We start from the raw sequence: 12,161 nt of genomic DNA, 5'->3' as shown, positions 1-12,161 counted from the left end.
TGGAAGGCATTGGTTAATCTGGTTAGAGAGTTAAAGGAGTTTCTTTTTCTTTCTTCTTTGCTTTTATTTATTTATTTATACAGAATCTTGATATGTAGTCCAGGCAGGCCTTGAACTCAAAATCCTCCTGCCTCAGCCTCCTGAGCATTGAGATTTGGCATATCCAGTGAAAAGTTTCTAATGCCTTTTTTGAAATCTTTTGATGTTATGAGATTTGAACAAAGGGCCTCACACTTGCTCTACCACTTGAGCTCTTTTTTGTGTTGGGTATTTTCAAGTCAAGTTCTGGTGACACACTTGCTAGGGAGGTGCTTTACTACTTGAGTTCTTTTTTGTGTTGGGTATTTTCAAGTCAGGGTCTTATGAACTATTTGCTCAGGCTGGCCTCAAACCATGATCTTCCTGATCTCTGCCTCCCGAGTAGAATGAACCACCAGCACCCAGCTTATTGAACTTTTTGATTCGAAGTAATATAAACCACCTTAAGAAACATGTATGGCACACCACACCTGTAATCCCATCTATTTGGGAGGTGAAGACAGAAGGATTTCAAGTTCAAGGGCACCCTGAGCAAAGTCAGCAAAATGTTATCTGAAAAGCAAAAAATAAAACACCAAAAGTTCTAAGGGCATAGCTGAAGTGGTAGAGCTCTTACCTAGCTAGTGCAAGGACTTGGTTCAGTTTGCAGTACTGAAAAGACGAGAGAAGATGAAAAAAGAAAGAAAAACATAGAATTTATTGATTCATATAATCCAAAGTCTGGGGATGGATCTGGCATGGCTTGATTCAAAATTTGAATGATGCTGTCACCTTCCCAATCTTCCTCCATCTCTTAACTGTGCTCATCACCAGGTTGACTTCAAATTAGACTCATGTGGTAACAGGATAGTGACAGCAGTTGCTGGCACAGAGGAGAGAACATGTATCCCTCCAGGCAATCCAAGCCAAAGTTTCACTACTGTTCATTTTCTAAGTTTGGGGATAGGCCCTGTTTGGTGCTGACCTGTGGCCAGGTTAATGTGACAAACTGACTTAGGAATGAGTCCCTTCCCTCCCTGAAGCCCTACCTAACCCTGGGACTGAGAAGAATTGCCTTGGAGCTTTCTAAAATGCTATTGTAGACATCCATTCCTGGGGGGGGGGGGAATGACTGGAGTGTCAGAGGAGTGTGTGCTGCTTGAGGGTGAGTATAGCATTACATTCTTCTCTCTACCTTTACCCTACATGCCCCACTGTCAGTGTGTTTCTTGGTTAGTGTAAACCAAAAATTTGCAACATTTTCTTCATTCGATGTGCACTTTTATTACAGTTTACAGAAGACTTGTCCTGACTGAGCAAAACATCAGTCCCCAATTGCCTGAATTTTGTCATGTTTTGATCTCTTGTGTAGTCAAAAGGCCTCAAAGCATAGGTCTGACTGGGGTTTGGACTAAAGTCCCATAGAGCTGAGCTTTGTATAGAATTCCCTAAGAAGTCTTTCTAAAGTCTTGCATATTGCATTATAATGCTGGCTATAGTGAGGCTGTGGTTTTAATTTCTCTTTTTGAGTTTGCACTAGAGCCACTTTTAAGGATTCTCCTAGTCTTTCTCCTAATCCTCCTCCCTGACCCCTGATTCCCTTGGCCCCTTGCTTCCCTGCAGCCACAGCTGCCTAGCTTGAGGGCACTCAGTCGGCACTGTCGCCTAGGCAACCCAGAAGGGGGCTTCAATCTACTGTGTCCCCAGAGGGACTGGGTTGGCCCTGAGCCAGGAAGAGGTAGGGGGCAGGGGACGTGACTGGCCCTGAGCAGGGCATGTTGGGAAGTAAACGGACTACTGGTGTGCTGCCTGCATAAGAGGTAGGGGGAATGTCATGAGTGTGATTGTCTGTATGTTGAGCAATCAAACAGTCAAGGATGCCAACTAAGAACAGGAATGGGAGAGAGAAAGAAGGTTTTGCCATGCATCTTGAGCTTAGATCTCCAGGGTCGGGGTTAAATAGCTGAGGCTTGGTATCAGTTTCCAGGAGTGCTGAAACAAAATACCACAAACTGGATGGCTTAAAACAACAGAAATTTATTGTCTCATTTGTGGAAGCTAAAAGTCAAAGATCAAAGTGTCAACAGGGCCATGCTCAATTTGAAACCTATAGTGGAATCATTCCTTGCTTCTTCCTGGCTCTTGGTGGTTTGCTGGTAATCAACATCATTCCTTGGCTTGCAGCTGCTTCACTCCTATCACTACTTTCAGACTCACCATGACATTGTTCCTGTTTATTTCCATGTGGCCGTCTTATAAGGACACTAGTCATGTTAGTTTAGGAGCCCACCTTTACTCCAGTATTACTTCATCTTAGGTAGTTACATCTGCAATAACACCATTTCTAAACAAGGTCACATTCTGAGATGCTAGGGGTTTGAACTTCCTCCTGTCTTTTTTAGGGGATATGTTCAACCCATAAGAGGCTCATAGGCAGATATGAAATGTTGGGAAAATTTTTTTTAGTGTGTGATACCAGGGATTGAATCCAGGGCCTTGAGAATGCTAGTGCCTGACCCTTGAGCCACATCCCCAACTGAGAAGATGATTTTAGAAATTTCTAGAGTGTAAGACAAAACTCTGAAAAGGCTAATTGACCAGACTAAGAAGTCCTAGAATACCAAGAAGAAGATCTGGCCTTTTGTTTAGTAGAGGGGAGCCACAAATTGTCCTGGAGCAGACAGCAGTGTGACAACATAGGAGACTCAGGGTTTTTAGTGCCAGTGCAATGAGCCACTTTTTTTTTTTTCCAATGCATACTCTTCAGCTGCCTCTTTAAGTCACAGCCCAGCTATAAAATCCAGAGCACAGCTCACAATTGTAATCCTAGCTATTTGGGAGGCAGAGATCAGAAGGACCCTGGTTTGAGACCAGCACAGTGAACAAAAGTGAGACCCTGATTCAAAAACATCAACACAAAAAAGGGTTGTTGAAGTGGCTCAAGTGGTGGAGCACTAGTAAGTGTGAGGCCCTGATTTCAAACCCCAGTATCACAAAAATAAATAAATAAAATAAAATGAATAGCATAGAGTTTGGAATGGTTCAGAACTATGGCTGTCATTTATAGCCGGGTCAGCCTTAGTGCCTCATCAAATAAGACTAAGAGTATTTACATGTGTATCTCACAGAATTATTAGAGGGATTGTTTGTATGAGAGAAAGAAAGAAAGACAGAGAAGAATGTTTGGTGGGACACACTGATAATTCTGGCACTTCAGAGATTGGAAAGGAAGATGGTGAGTTGAAGGCCAGCTTGGACTACACAGCAAGACACTGTCTCAAAAAAATAAACAAAGAAACAAACAAGAATGTCTGACAAAGCAACTCAATAAAGGTTCATGACTATTCTGCAAAGATGACCAATTTATTTGGCTAGGAAGAAGCAATTATATTAGTGCTTGTTCTTATACTTTAGTGCCTCTCTCCTTCCCTCCAGGAATAACAATCTCTCCCTTTTGCATAGTACTTTCCAGTTTTCCCAGTCCTCTGTCATCCTTTCTCCTTTCCTCTGTGTAGTCTTCATGACAATCTCATGAGGTGATCAGAGCTGTCATTTTTGCTGCCATTTTGCAGACAAGAAACTGAGACCCAGCTGGGTTCAATCAGCTTCTCTCAAGGCTTCTTTCTTCTGGGACACATATAACAGATGATGCTTTCAGACAGATATACTCCCATGTGCAATTCCTGCCTTATCTTTATCCTTTCTCTCCCCTGGAAAGTAATGTTATGCAGCCATTAAGATGGGTAAGAGGAGTTATTTGTAATTGATGTGGAAAGATGTCTCTGATATATCATGAATGAAAAGAAATCAAATTCAAACTTTACTATTTGTAGTAATATTTTATTACTACATCTATTTAGAAATGTATGACTAGGGGCATAGCTCAAGTGTAGAGTGCTTGCCTCGCAAGCATGGCGCTCCAGGCTCAATCCTCAGTACCAAAATAAAATAAAATAAGGGATACAAGGTATATTAATTTAAAAAATAACACATACGTATGTTTACACACATATAAAGTTCACACAGAAAGGTCACACAGGAAACTGTTAACAGTGGTAAACCGAAATTGAGAGGGCAAAGGTGGTAGACTCAGGAGAGAGAGTTTGTACTGTTACTTTATACAATTTTTAAAAGCATATGTTATTTTTATAATGAAAACTTAATCCTATTTTGAAAAAAAATAAAGCGTTTGGTATGCAAGCAACATTATTATAGGCAGACCTTGAATCTACTCTGATTTTCTTCAAGGAACTCATTCATGAATATGTATAGGCTGTCTCTGGAAAGATATTCAGGAAGCTGATGACAGTGGTTGCCTCTAGAGAGGAAGTCTGGGGACTGTTGTTTGGAATCAGGGATGGAAGGAAAATGGACTTCTCACTGTATAGCCTTTTATAAGATTTAATTTGTTTTCAACCAAGTGCATTTATTATGAATTTAAATAAATTAAAAGAAAATTATTAAAAGCTTCAGTGATTTATAATTACCAATGAATAATTTGCAACTCACCTTATGATTTATTAAAACACACCATTATTCCTCCTGGATTGGACACTAAGCAGAGTGACTGACATTCAACTTCCAGACTTCTGACTCCAAGTCGATGGTTTTTAATACTACACCACTTTCCAGTGTGGTTGCTTCACGGGCTGCATCCTCACAACCCCACTGTCCCCCAGACTCAACACGCCATGGCAGTAATGGTCTCACTTTTAGCAGAGAACTCATGACTGTGAAATTAACTTACCAATAGTCTTTAGCCAACCACATTCTATATTGTTTCATTTTCCCCCTTGAAGTATAACTTACATGTGGTAAAGTATACAAATATTAAACAAACAGCTCAGTGAATTTTTGCATGTCCTATCTGTGTAACCAGCACCCAGATATAGACCAGGCCCCCCTCCAGGCTGTAATAACTTCCAAATATAACCACTATTCTGACTCCTAGAATCACAGATTAATTTTTCCTGTTTGAGAACTTCATATAAATGGAGTCACATGGTGTCTCCTCTTTGCTTTCCAGTTTCTTCTGCTTACAATGTTTTCTGAGATTTATCCACATTGTTGTGTGTAGCAATTGTTTGATTGTTGCAGAACTAGAAGTGCTGAGTCACAGGGTGTACATCTATTTAGCTTTATATATTCTGACAAATAGTTGTCCAATTTAAACTCTCATCAGCAATGTAAAAGGTCCAGTTGTTTCCCATTCTCCCACACACTTGGTACTGTCAATCCTTTTATTTTACCCATTTTGGTGAGGCTTGCAAACTCTGTTTTGACCCCATCTTCAGTTCTGCAGGTCCCCATCTGCTCAGCCCTCTGTTATGACAGCCCTCAATAGAGTCTTGGGATGCCTGATCACCTTTCCTGCCTGTTCTTTCCTGGAATAGAACCCCATCCTTCCACGATCCTAACACCTGACCAATTCCTAGTGCTCACCACAGACAAATCTGATCTCCACCACAGGTTGAGGGTTGATTGCAACACAGGATAAGCCTAATGTTTATCAAAGACTAGTCTCAATACAAACTGAGCTCTTAGCCCATCACACACTGAGCCCTGATCAAAGCTATAGGGTGACCCCCCCCCAATCCCAACACTGTACAAGCCATGATTCCAGCAACAGACTGAACTCAGCTCCCAGATGAAGGTTTAAACTGATCCGATCCAAACTCAGACTGGCAAACACAAATGGGCCATGCACTATGTCAGAAATTTTTAGAAAATGTGAAACTGCAAGAACAAAATGCATTCTAAAGCAAACTATGATCTCAATAGTGTCTCCTCAGTGCATTTCAAATTGGAATTGTGACTGCATTAAGGGGACTACAATCAACCCCCACCCTAACATGTAATAAAGAACAGGCTGGAGGGCTGGGATCCTGGCTCAAGTGGTAGAGCACCTGCCTAACAAGCTATAGAGGCCCTGAGTTCAAGTATCAGTACTGCCAAAAAAAAAAAAAAGAACCGAGGTGGGAGTAGGGAGGGGGTGTATGGCTCAAGAAAGCCTAAAGCTAGTCCTGCAGATGGTGGCAGAAAGACGGGTAACCTTCCTCCTGTCCTTACAAGATGGCAGGTTTATTTTAAGGGTGTTTTTAACAGCTTAAAAATTGGATGCAAGGAACCCTGGGGGAAGCCTCTGATTTTTGGGCTTCTGCCCATAGTGCCTCTTTTTTGTTGTTTTTTTAACAATGGTATTTGACTCCTAGTGAGATTTATTCCTTCATTACATTCTGATTATATTGCTGCTCACATCCCCCTCCCTGCAGTGGCTGCTGGGAAGGAAAAAGGAGCCACAGCCTTCAAGAAGGAATGCTTAGAGGTTCTGTTTGCCCTGTCTGCTAATCAGCAGCAAGCTGAGAACATAATTTTCACTTTTTCTTATGCCCTTAAGAAACATCTTGATTTCTCCCTTTAATACTGGAAGTAGACCCCCTGGATGGACTGTGTCCTTTGAAGGGTAGATGAGGAGACCTCAGAGCAAAGCAGACCTTCACAAAATTTTTCTCTCTGGGACAAAAGTCCTGATTAGTGTGGGATTTCTGAATACCTCAACATTAACTGGGTAAAATAACTAGTATAATAGGGCCACATGGCATTGTGGAAAAGACACTTTGATTAGAGTCAGGAGACCTGGGCAGTTCTGCCACCTTATATGAACTGGTACAAATGCCCCTCTGTCCCTCTAGGCCTCCTCTCACCAACTATAACAGTAAAGTTGAGTACAGCTTTTTATAATGTCTTTTACATACATTATATTATTTGATCTTTATAATAATAATTCTAATGAGGTGGGAACTCTTACTATTCCAATTTTACAAAAGAGTTATCAGGGGTTTAGAGATTAAGACTTGTTGAAGGTAACCCAGTAATCACATCGTTTGGTTTGGTTTTAATGCAACCTCTTAATGTAGCCTTGTCATTAATTTTATTGTTAACATTTATTTTTGCATCTTTATGTCTTTTGTCTTCAGATATCAAATACTGTTTTCAAGTCAAGAAACAGGGGCTTTTCAGAAATAATCTTGTTGGAAAGCTGAGATTGAGAGGATCAAGGTTTGAGGCTAGTATGCACAAATAGTTTACAAGACCCCATCTCCAAAATAACCAAAGCAAAATGGACTGGAGGTGTGGCTCAAGTGGTAGAGTAAAGAAAAGAAAAGAAAGAAAGAATGTTAATAGTTAACCAACAAAAGCCAATGTGTCAGTTGAAGGATGTATGACTAAAAGAGTTTCCATTTCTTCTCTTTTTTTTTTTTGGCAGTATGGGATTTGAACTCAGGGCTTCACACTTGCTAAGCAGGCGCTCTGCCCCTGAGCCATCCCGTTAACCCCCCTTTCTCCTTAGGACAAATTTGGATCAATTTTCTAGAAATCTAATGAAGGGTTGATGTGAGTTATATACTGGGCAGCGTTGCTTATGCTAAAATTAACTCTTGATTGGTGAACTGTAAGTACCTGGTGAGACGCCACGGCTTTGGGCCTCCTTAATTGCAATGATCCTTGTAACTAGATTCATCTTCCATGGGGATCTGGAAAGCTATGGACACAAGATTTCAATTCCCATTTGGCACAGACCATTGATGTGATCTGGGCCCCTGAGCTGTCACCTGAAGGGCCAAAGAAGACTAATCACTGGATAACTACTAGAACTCCTGCGAATGGGACCCACCACATGCTGTCCGGCTGACATGATGCTTCTTATCTTGGACCCTTCTGTTAATGATGCCAAGTGAGGCCTATGGTATTTGTATGAGGTTAAATGTCTAGTCGAGCTCAAAGATCACCTGATCATGGACATTTCAGGGCCAAATCAAGGTCAAGTAGTTTTAAAGATAGGATTCCAACCCCGTTTTGACTATAGAGCCATGATTCTCAATCTTAGCTACACATTGGCTTCACATTGAAATAATATTGAATCACTTCTAACAATGGACACAGCAATGAATGAGAAGAAAGAAATACTACTATACACAACAGAGATGAACCTCTCGGACATAGTGGTGAAGGAAAGAAGCCAGACACAAAAATAGTACAAGCTGTATAATTCCACTTACTTGAAATCAACATAGTCAAAACTAACCCAAATAGTGGCTTTCATAGAGGGACAGGTACTAACTGAAGGCAGAAGGGAACCTTCTAAGGAGCTATAAATATTCATCTTGATTTGAGAGGTGGCTACATGGGTAGATGAAAATAGTCATAAAATACGTGTAGACAGCCTTCATCAGGGAATGTAGCAGCAGAAAAATAAAATGGACCCCAAAATGGGTAGGGGTGTTAAATGGAGATTCGAGGCCCTGAGCTGGAGTTTACATCTTCACAAAAAGTTTCCAATGACCATCCACGTGAGCCCTGGGGTAAGGTGTGTGAATAGTATTTCAATATGAGCCACTTAAGTCTTTGAGGAGAGGAGAAATAAGGGCAGAAGACCTAGATGTTCAATTCCCAAGGGAAACAGGGCCTGGGACCAAAACCAAAATGCAAAAATATTCCACTATGCAAGAGGCTATTAATATAAAACACAAGAGAAGTAATTTGTGAATATCAGGTAACAGCATTTGGAATGGTATTTGACTTTTCATGTCTCTCTCCTCCATCTACTTTGTAAAAAGTTTAATTGTAGGGAGCTGGATGTGATGGCTCGGAGCTGGATGTGATGGCTCACATCTGTAATCACAGCACTCAGAAGGCTGAGGCAAGAGAATCTCAAGTTCAAGGCCAGCTTGGGTTACATATTGAGACTGTGTCTCAAAAACGAAAACAAACAACAATGACAAACAAGTTTTTTTTTAATTAATTTTTCTTTTTAATGTGGTACTGGGAGTTGAACTCAGTACCTCACACATACTAAGTGGTACTCTACCAATATAGCCACACTCTCAGTCCCAAATAGATTTTTTATTACAGGATAATTTAATAAAACAATATGCAACGCCTTGTTTTAGTTAGTTTAGAGCCCAGACAGTGCCCAAAATTAGGCCTTGCTCTTGTTGAGATGGATTAATTAATTCTAGGCTTTAGGAGGGGACAAAACTTCTGTCATAAGACCAAATTGAAAGGGAAAACCCAGGAGTCATATCTCCTGAGAAATGTGTGAAAGGATAGAGGCTATTGTCCTGAAGATGCAAAGATCTGGACAAAAGGACAGGGCATGAGAAATGTCTTCATATATCTGAAGGTCTGTGGTGCAAGAGAAAAGCAGATGTGGGCTGGGTGGTAGCTCAATGGTAGAGTGTTTTCCTAGGTAAGTGCAGAAGGACTGATGAGTGGAAGTTTTGTGAAATAGGAGAACATTTTATAGAAGATCAGAGACCTTGTGATTTTTGTTTTCATTTCATTCTGTTTTGGTTTTTTAGTTTTCCTTCTTTTTTTTTTTGTTTGGTGGTACTGGGGTTTGAATTCAGGTCTTTACACTTTTAAGGCAGGTGCTCTACTGCTTGAGCCATGCCTGCAGCCTTTTTGTTTTTTGAGACAGGGTCTCACTATGGAACCCAAACAAAACTCAAACTCATGATCCTCCTGCCTCAGTCTCCCAAGTGCTGGGATTATAGACATGCACGACCATGACTGCCAGCTTTTCCTAAAATATAGTTCATTCATGCATCCATTTGTTTTCTATGCTAGACTCTGGGATACAGAAGGCAGCATGACCCACAGGTCCCTTTCTGAGTGGTCTGAAGCTGAAAAAGTGATAGCTGAAGTTTTAGATGCCATCTTGGACCATGAGATGCACTTTAGGATTGGAGCCATTAAACATAGTGAAAGAAAAAGATCTAATGATCTTGTATTCTAATGACCAGCGTCCCCATATCAACTCTAGACTGACTGTTTCTGGACTTCTCTTACACAAAATAAATGATTTCTACATTATTTTTGTTATACATTAGGTTTTCTGTTTTGTGCAACCAATCCTAATCTTGATATACTAAGAAAAATGTTTTTTGTTTTTAGCTAAGAAAAACATTTTAAACTAAGATTACATAAAATGACAACAGAGATCTCTTTTAGCTCAATCACCTGGACACTTCTATAATTCTCCTAGGTGATGAAATCTTCTATATGAAACTTTCCTAGAATTTTTTTTTTTTGGTAGGATTGGGGTTTGAACTCAGGACTTCACCGTTGCAAAGCAGGCACTTTACCCTTGAACCACACCTCCAATCTTGATTCTTTAGGAAAACTCAATTTATCCATACTTGGTTTTTCTTCAGCACTTTGTTATTTCACTAGGATAACACTGATCAGATTGAGCTGTATGACAGGTCTCTGACACACATTATGGTTACTGTCCACTATTGGTTGCATAGGCAAAGCACCATAAGAGTTTAAATGGGGAGGGCACTCGTGTTGCTGTCCAAGGTCCTGAACTTTCTAGGCAAATTACAACACAGATGTTTTCTCATCTCTGAGATACTGGTTACACTGGACCAACTTCTCTGAAGAAATCTGACTAACCCAGGAAGAGGAAAAGGTAGGAGAAATTGTGAGGGACAAGCAAGCACAGAGGTTGCTCAGAGCATAGTCACTGAAAGTAGGCCAGGGAAGAAATACAAAAAAAGAAAAAGTATTTTCATGAATGTCATCAGAGTTAAGAGAGATGGACAGCTAAATATGAGTCATAAATATGTGCTTTCAGTGATGCAAAGCTGCACAGTACTGATATGAACAACTATATTTGGTATGATGGTAGGAAGAGTGATTTTCACTAGATTTTCACCAGCATGCTTGTGTTTCTAATTTTCTTTTTTCTTTTTTGGCAGTACTTGGTTTGAACTCAGGGTTTCACTCTTGTTAGGCATTGTGCCACTCCTGTGGTATCAATCTTGATCAATAGTATGTGATTTTAAAAATAGTAATCACAGGGGCTAGGATTGTAGCTCAGTGGCACAGCACTTGCCTAGCATGCACAAAGCTCTGTATTCAATCCCCAGAAACACAATAAAATAATGAATAAATAAAAATGGTGCCATAGAATTTGTATGGTGATTTTATGTTTTATAATTCATACAGCTAATTTAGGTATTATTTATTTGCAGTGCTGGAATTTGAACTCAGGCCCTACACTTTAAGCCACTCCACCAGCCCTTTTTTGTGATTTTTTTTTTAAGACAGGGTCTCGAGAACTACTAGTCCAGGCTGGCTTCGAACTGAGATAATCCTGATTTGTGCCTACAGAATAGCTAGGATTACAAACATGAACCACCAGTGCCCGACTTAATTTTGGGTATTTTGATTACAAGAAATGTTCCCTCTCCCCCCAGTTTGGAGAATGGGATATTCTTCCTGTATCTCCCTCTTCCCTGCAACCCATTCCAGCAGTTTACCCTGTGCTTGGCTTTCCTAACCAAGTGATTCCCTCCTGCACAGGAGTCTTACATTGCTCTTGTTTCAAATTCATGCTAGGTGTTTAAAATGCATTATCTCGGTTAATCCTCTCAACAGCCCACAATATCAGTATAATTATTCTCAATACAATTAAATTCTTGTCATGGATCTTTAAGGCTGTTTGTAAGTAGATGAAACAATGAATAGTAATTCACAACGTGAAGGGTCTATTCTAATTTACCTGTCTGCCTCCCAAAATAGCCTTTGAAGATACTGAAATCACAAGACATGTCTTTTCACCATTATATTCTCAACAATACCCAGCATAGTTCCTGACACATAGTAGGGGCTCAGAAGTATTTTTTAAATAAGAAAATTAATTAATGGGAATGTATAACAATTAGCATTGCATTTGGGTCATTTAAATAGGGTGTATTGATGCAAAATAGAGCAAAGATACACAAAGGAAATAATAAAATACTCTTAACTGTAGTGAAAAGGCTGAAAAATATCTTACATGCAGTGTGTACTACATGAAATAACGCATTCTTGAGAAATAAAACAGAAAGAAAAGTTGAGGTGATCCATCCTCACATCTAGGGATCACTCCTGTGATAAAGCAAACTAATTTAGTTTATGCTAAGGTATAAAATGATGAGCTCAGGACTAGCGGAGTGGCTCAAGTGGTAGAGCACCTGCCTAGCAAGCACAAGGCCCTGAGTTCAAACACTAGTACTTCCAAAATTTAACTAATTAATTAAAGTGGTAAGCCCTTCAGTCCTTCTCCTGTTTTCCTTCCTTCTGCTCCCTTC

Source organism: Castor canadensis, chromosome 13 (assembly GCF_047511655.1).
Source record: "Castor canadensis chromosome 13, mCasCan1.hap1v2, whole genome shotgun sequence".
In the NCBI taxonomy this organism is placed as follows: domain Eukaryota; kingdom Metazoa; phylum Chordata; class Mammalia; order Rodentia; family Castoridae; genus Castor; species Castor canadensis.
The sequence above is the reverse complement of the archived record's forward strand: the minus strand, read 5'-3'. Positions refer to the sequence as shown.